General features: G+C 47.0%; 1 protein-coding gene across 5 annotated transcripts in view; it reads left to right on the top strand.

Moving 5' to 3' along the window:
* Positions 1 to 1,411: 1,411 nt before the first annotated feature.
* The window catches only part of sgk3 (serum/glucocorticoid regulated kinase family member 3), a 212,814-nt gene continuing 208,225 nt past the window's right edge, over positions 1,412 to 6,000 (top strand). For 2 of the 5 annotated variants that reach the window (XM_072467639.1, XM_072467640.1), the window contains exon 1: positions 2,172 to 2,490. The gene's annotated coding sequence lies outside the window, so the exon portion shown is untranslated. Of the gene's footprint in view, positions 1,695 to 2,171; positions 2,491 to 6,000 lie in introns of those variants that run through there. The other 3 variants (XM_072467636.1, XM_072467638.1, XM_072467635.1) reach the window with 3 other exon arrangements.

Below are 6,000 nucleotides of genomic sequence, written 5' to 3'. Positions count from 1 at the left end.
GATTTCAGCAAAGCGTTTGATAAGGTTCCCCACGGTAGGCTATTGCAAAAAATACGGAGGCTGGGGATTGAGGGTGATTTAGAGATGTGGATCAGAAATTGGCTAGCTGAAAGAAGACAGAGGGTGGTGGTTGATGGGATATGTTCAGAATGGAGTACAGTCACAAGTGGAGTACCACAAGGATCTGTTCTGGGGCCGTTGCTGTTTGTCATTTTTATCAATGACCTAGAGGAAGGCGCAGAAGGGTGGGTGAGTAAATTTGCAGACGATACTAAAGTCGGTGGTGTTGTCGATAGTGTGGAAGGATGTAGCAGGTTACAGAGGGATATAGATAAGCTGCAGAGCTGGGCTGAGAGGTGGCAAATGGAGTTTAATGTAGAGAAGTGTGAGGTGGTTCACTTTGGAAGGAATAACAGGAATGCGGAATATTTGGCTAATGGTAAAGTTCTTGAAAGTGTGGATGAGCAGAGGGATCTAGGTGTCCATGTACATAGATCCCTGAAAGTTGCCACCCAGGTTGATAGGGTTGTGAAGAAGGCCTATGGAGTGTTGGCCTTTATTGGTAGAGGGATTGAGTTCCGGAGTCGGGAGGTCATGTTGCAGCTGTACAGAACTCTGGTACGGCCGCATTTGGAGTATTGCGTACAGTTCTGGTCACCGCATTATAGGAAGGACGTGGAGGCTTTGGAGCGGGTGCAGAGGAGATTTACCAGGATGTTGCCTGGTATGGAGGGAAAATCTTATGAGGAAAGGCTGATGGACTTGAGGTTGTTTTCGTTAGAGAGAAGGTTAAGAGGAGACTTAATAGAGGCATACAAAATGATCAGGGGGTTGGATAGGGTGGACAGTGAGAGCCTTCTCCCGCGGATGGATATGGTTGGCACGAGGGGACATAACTTTAAACTGAGGGGTAATAGATATAGGACAGAGGTCAGAGGTAGGTTCTTTACGCAAAGAGTAGTGAGGCCGTGGAATGCCCTACCTGCTACAGTAGTGAACTCGCCAACATTGATGGCATTTAAAAGTTTATTGGATAAACATATGGATGATAATGGCATAGTGTGGGTTAGATGGTTTTTGTTTCGGTGCAACATCGTGGGCCGAAGGGCCTGTACTGCGCTGTATTGTTCTATGTTCTAAAATGGGTAGGTTTAAAAGTCAACAACAGCGCTAATGGAAGTAATCAACTTGAAATGGTAACTCCGCTTCTTTCCAAAATCAATGCCTGACCTGCGGAGTATTTCCAGCATTTTCTGTTTTTATTTCCGATTTCCAGCTTCAGCAGTATTTTGCTTCTGGACACCAATTAATCTTTAAATGAGCTGAAGCTACCAGCAGGGGCTGCACCCCACTGAATCATTGCTAAATGAGCCACTCAGAAGATGAAACGCCAGCATAAAGCCGGAGCTTAATCTAGCATTAAAGGTTGCGTCCAGGTTGGTAAAACAAAAATTACTTTATCCACAACTGGGCTAAGTTGTGCTCATATTCCTGTCCTGACAGTCAATGGACAGGAGCCAAGAGTTCCGGCACGTCAGAGACTTCAGTTAGCAGTTCGGGAAAAAGGAAAGAAGCAAAAATTCTCAGAGGACCTGGGACGAGTGGACTCTCGGATCGTACCAAAGGTCATAAAGATCACTTCCTTACACAAGCCTGACACTGCATCGGGGCGATTTGTCGGTGAACTGCAAAATGTAAGTTTAAAGTTTGTGCGAAACGAAAAGTTTGTGATGTAGTTTGGATTGTTTGCAGAGGCCTCGTCGGTGTCACTGGAGCGCAAGTTCTCCGCCCTGACAGACCGCAGTAATTCATTTATAATGACACTGGCATGTACAGCTCGAGGGAGTCGTTTGCAGAAAACCGTCCGAAACATTCTTCTTCCTCTTGTCTGTCGTGCAGGTTACACTGCCGGGTTGTAACAGACATTATTCCGTTTGACGACGCTGAAAATCTTGAACTGGGAATTAATAAAGCGCAGCAACATATCAGCGACCGGGGCTGAAGCGCGCGGCCGGGGAAGAAGGGGATGGGGGTTGGAGCGCGCGCGGCCCCGAGGGGAGGAGCGCGCGCGGCCCCGAGGGGAGGAGCGCGCGCCCCCGGGGAGGGGGCAGGAGCGCGCGGCCGGTTGCAGTTCAGTCACGTGGAATTTGAAATCCCGACTCGAGGGCGGATTCGGAAGGCGCGCGGGTGGTGGCGATGAGCAGCTGAACCGAGGAGTTGGACAGTGCACAGCAGGGCAAATGGTCTAAAACTGACAGCTGAGACCGAAAAAGCATGTTCAGATCAAAGACTCTCTCTAACACCTGATCTTAACTGGATGTTCCCTTAATTTGGAAGAAAGTAAAGTCCACGCAGTAATGACTTTAATCAGTTAAGTGCATTTCCGAAATTCCTGCTCTCCAGAGAGTATTCCAAATTGAATGTCACATGAATGCAGATCCACAATTTCAGCTGTCGCAATCTATTTAAAATATTCTACTGTTAAGCAAGGTAGGCAAATGAATCAGTCCGTATATGTTTTTCACAAACGGTTGCATACGTTTCAAAAGTTGACAAATGTAAGATCAGCAGCCAAAGGGCATCTATCGTAGAAATATTTTCTTGATTGTTCTTTACACTAAATCGCCTTTATGCATTTCTAAAAGATTTCACCAGGCTCGTCTATATTTACCCATCAAATGTTAAAAGTATTGCCCACGTAAATGTTGCCCTTTTATTGTTAACTATTTGCATACTTGCCGACATTTTTACTTTATTTCGAAAGCCTGCTGCTCAAACATCTATTCTTGTCAATGTTTCAACTACCTGAATCTGAGAATACAGCAGTGTAGATTTCATTTTTTTGAGGGGGGGGTGGTGATGACACTGTTCATGGCAGATCGGCAACTATTCCAATTCACTTGAAGAACTCTTGGTGAAAATGCGGAGTGTGAATATTTGAGCCCAAAAATATCCACACAAAAAGATTGATTAACCATAAGACATAGCAGAATTAGGCCATTCGACCCATCAAGTCTGCTCTGTCATTCAATCATGGCTGATTGTTTTTCATGCCTTCTCCTCATAACTCCTTATCCCTTTATTAATCAAGAACTTCTCTATCTCGGTCTTAAAGGCACTTGGTGACTTGGCCTCCACAGCTTTCTGCAGCAATGAGTTCCACATATTCACCACCCTGTGGCTGAACAAAGTCCTACTCGTATCTGTTTTAAGGAATTGTCCCTTAAGTCTGAGGCTGTGCTATCAGGTTCTAGTTTCTGCTACTAGTGGAAACAATCCTCTCCACATCCACTCTATCTGGGCCTCTCCGTATTCTGTAATAGGAAATTCAACCCCCCCCCCCCCCATCCATCTAAACTCCATTGAGTACAGACCCAGAGTCTTCAACCGCTCCTCTTATGACAAGTCCTTCATTCTGGGGATTATTCTTGTGAACCTCCTCTGGACCCTTTCCAAGGCCAGCACACCCTTCCTTGGATACGGGGTCCAAAACTGCTCACAATATTCCAAATGGGGTCTGACCAGAGCCTTGTACAGCCTCAACAGTACATCCCTGCTCTTGTATTCTGTCCCCCTCGACATGAATGCAAACATTGCATTTGCCTTCCGAACTGTCAACTGAACTTGCATGTTAATCTTGAGAATCCTGAATTAGGGCTCCTCAGCCCCTTTGTGCTTCTGATTTCCGAAGCCTTTTCCTATTTAGAAAATAGTCTATGCCTCTTTTTCCTACCGAAGTGCCCTACCTCACACTTTTCTACATTGTATTCCATCAGCCACTTAACATAACTACTACAGACTCGGTGGGTCGAATGGTTCCCTCTGCACTTTAATTCTATGAACTACTAACAGCAACTACTACTGAGCAAAGGACTCGGCTTCATACCCTTTTGCCCCCACCTCAATGAATTTCAGGCTCAACACAGTGCTGAACTTTGCTTCCTCTGCCTTCGTCTCCGTGCTTGCTTCTTTGGGTAGGTGTCCCCAACCCCACCTGGGTTCCCCACCCCCACCCTGTTCAACAGATTATTTTACCCACCCCTTTTCTCCCTCCACTTGGACCCCTCCCTCCAGCCCCCTTACCTGCTCTTGATCTTTTCATTCAGAACTGTCGGCGTGACATTGATCATAATTTTGCTGCTCCTCTCACCCACTGTAATCTGTCGCCTTATGAACTGGTTGCACTCTGCTCACTTGGATCAAATCTACCAATAAGGGTGGAGCTGTTGTCTGGTGTGCTCTGCACCTCTATGAGGTCTGTGACCTCTACCTTGCAGAGGCTGAATGGCAACTCCCTGACACTTTCTACCTCCCCGTGGTCCGTGACGCCACCACCAAGCATCAAGTCATTGACCTCACAGAAATCTTCCTTCCACAGCTTCTGACCTCATAATCTCCCAACCCCAGACAGCCCGCTTCTACATCCTCCTCAAAATCCATAAACAGGACTGTCCCTGTATGCCCATATCATGTCAGTCTGTTCCTACTCCACCAAACTCATTTCTTCCTATCTTGGCTCCTTACTCTCTCTTGTCCAGTCCCTTCCCACCTATATTCGTGATTGCTCCTATCAGTCATATCAATAATTTCCAAGTTCCCTGGCCCCAACAGCCACCTCTTTATCATGAATGTCCAATCCCTCTATTCCCCACCAGGATGGTCTGAGGGCTGTCCACATCTTCCTCGAACAGAGGCCTGAACAATCTCCATCCACCACCACTCTCCTCCATCTGGCTGAACTTATCCTCTCACTAAACAATTTAACTTTAACATGTCTCAATTACTCCAAACCAAAGGTATGGACATGGGTACCCGCATGGATCCCAGTTTTGCCTGTCTCTTTATGGGGTATGTTATACATTCCTTGTCCAGTCCTACTCCAGCCCCATCCACAACTCTTTTATCGGTTCATTGATGACTGTTTGGTGCCGCTTCATGTTCCTGTCTGGACCTAGAAAAATGTATTAATTTTGCTTCCAATTTCCACCCCTCCATCACCTTCACATGGTCCATCTCCGACTCTTCCCTTCTTGACCATTCTATTTCAATTTTTGGGGATAGACTGACCACTAATATCCATTACACAAGGGTGGCATGGTGGCGCAGTGGTTAGCCCTGCTGCCTCACAGTGCTGAGGATCTGGGTTCGATCCCAGTCCTGGGTTACTGTCAGTGTGGAGTTTGCACATTCTTCCCGTGTCTGTGTGGGTCTCACCCCCATAACCCAAAGATGTGCAGGGTAGGTGGATTGACCACGCTAAATTGCCCTTTAATTAGAAAAAAAAATTAGGCACTCTTTTTTTTTAAAAAATCCATAACAAACCCACTGACTCCCACAGCTACCTTGACAACAGCTCTTCACATCCCACATCTTGTAAGGACTCCAGCCCAATCTCCCAGTTCTTTTGTCTCCGTTCTTTTGCAGAGCACACCAGACAACAGCCCTACCCTCATCTGTTCCAAAGATGCCACTTTCCAAAACCATGCTGCTGACATGTCTTCATTCTTCCTTAATTGTGGTTTCCTACCAGCTGTGGTCGAAAGGTGTCTCAACCGTGTCCGATCCATCTCCCACACCCTTGCTCTCACCCACTCCCCTCCCTCCAGGTACCAGAATAGAGTCCAGTCCTCCTTTTCCTCACTTTTCACCCCACCAGCCTTCCCATTCAAAGAATCATCCTCTGCAAACTCCAGCATGATTCCACTACCAAACACACCTTCCCCTCACCCTCCTCCGTCAGCATTTCACAGGGATTGTTCCCTCGAGATACCCTGGTCCAGTCCTCCATTACCTCCATCACCCCCAGCACCTCACCCTCTTCCCACGGCACCTTCACATGCAATCGCAGACTCTTTACCTCCTCCCTGCTCACCATCCCAGGTGACACACTTTTCAAGTGAGGCAGCACTTCAAGTGCACCTCCTTCAATCTGTTCCATTGAATTTGCTGCTCCCAATGAGGTCAACTCGACATTGGAGAGACTAAATGCAGACTGGGTGA

The sequence above is a fragment of the Scyliorhinus torazame genome, chromosome 11 (genome assembly GCF_047496885.1).
Source record: "Scyliorhinus torazame isolate Kashiwa2021f chromosome 11, sScyTor2.1, whole genome shotgun sequence".
In the NCBI taxonomy this organism is placed as follows: domain Eukaryota; kingdom Metazoa; phylum Chordata; class Chondrichthyes; order Carcharhiniformes; family Scyliorhinidae; genus Scyliorhinus; species Scyliorhinus torazame.
Note: the sequence above shows the minus strand (reverse complement) of the source record. Positions and strands in the feature narration are given on the sequence as shown.